Source organism: Malurus melanocephalus, unplaced genomic scaffold (genome assembly GCF_030028575.1).
Source record: "Malurus melanocephalus ecotype Western Australia unplaced genomic scaffold, MMel_1.1 scaffold_763, whole genome shotgun sequence".
Lineage (NCBI taxonomy): Eukaryota > Metazoa > Chordata > Aves > Passeriformes > Maluridae > Malurus > Malurus melanocephalus.
This window is the reverse complement of record NW_026623995.1, coordinates 12,834-14,408: the sequence shown is the minus strand read 5'-3', so window position 1 is coordinate 14,408 and position 1,575 is coordinate 12,834.

Sequence of the window (1,575 nt, the reverse complement as noted above, 5' to 3'; positions counted from 1 at the left end):
CCGTCCCGTGTCCCCGATCTCCGTCCCCTGTCCCCGATCCTCCATCCCGCGTCCCCGATCCCCGTCCCGCGTTCCCCATCCTCTGCCCCGCGTCCCCGATCTCCGTTCCGCGTCCCCGATCCCCGTCCCCTGTCCCCGATCTCCATCCCGCGTCCCCGATCTCCGTCCCCCGTCCCCGATCCTCCGTCCCGTGTCCCCGATCCCCGTCCCGTGTCCCCGATCTCCGTCCCCCGTCCCCGATCCTCCGTCCCGCGTCCCCGATCTCCGTCCCGTGTCCCCGATCTCCGTCCCGTGTTCCCCATCCTCCGTCCCGCATCCCCGATCTCCATCCCGCGTCCCCGATCTCCGTCCCGCGTCCCCGATCTCCGTCCCGTGTCCCCCATCCTCCGTCCCTCGTCCCGATCCTCCGTCCCGCGTCCCCGATCTCCGTCCCGTGTCCCCGATCTCCGTCCCGCGTCCCCGATCTCCGTCCCCCTTCCCCGATCTCCGTCCCGCGTCCCCGATCTCCATCCCGCGTTCCCGATCCTCCGTCCCGCGTCCCCGATCTCCGTCCCCCGTCCCCGATCTCCATCCCGTGTCCCCGATCTCCATCCCGCAGCTCCGATCTCCGTCCCGTGTCCCCGATCCCCATCCCGCGTCCCCGATCCTCCGTCCCGTGTCCCCGATCTCAGTCCTGCATCCCCGATCTCCGTCCCGCGTCCCCCATCCTCTGTCCCGTGTCCCCGATCCTCCGTCCCACGGCTCCGATCTCCATCCCGCAGCGCTTTATCAGCACCTGCCGCAGCTCCCCTTGACCTTGCCCTGGGGAATACACCGCGACCTCACGGCTCTGCTGCCCTCCGGGTCTCCGCTGGGTTTCGGAGCTGTCCGGGATTCTTTCACCACGAACGCAGCATCAACAGCAAATATTTATTTCTTCAGCCCGCGTGCATTTACAAAGTATTTTGTACAGCCGCTTACATCAGTAACAATAAGCTCAAAACACAAACTGAATGTAAACAGACCTGTTTTGAGGCCGTCATGTCCTTGTGAAACACTTGCCACCGATAACTTGTAGACCCTGGCAATCTGAGGATTTGAACCTTACCTATTAATACTTGTTTAAAATAAAAWWAAWWAMMAWAAAAWARAAGTAAATCAGATGATGCACGGATGAAGAACCAAGACCAGATCACTGCCACAGCAGAATGGTTACAGCTTCACATGCAGAACTCATGATACGCTCAGAAACGTTTTACAAAAGGAACGTATTCTTTTTCCGGTACAATAAACATCGAATACAACTTGTTCTTATTTCAAGGAGATCCACAAAACCCATTGTCACTCATATCTGGAAGTTATTCAGCCGTTCATCCCTATCCATCTCTAAAAAAAAAAAATAAAATAAAAAAAAATTTCAAAGTGTCTGTCAGTGAGTAGCTACGTACTCTGTCCTTCCAGCTTCCAGCCAAGGCTGAGTTCTTGACTGACATTACAATCAAGTTTGCCAAAAGTCTGATAAACTACAGATTTCCGAGATTTTACAGGTTATTCGTGGAGACCAGACACAGCTTTCATTAAAGTTCCTGCGTTATT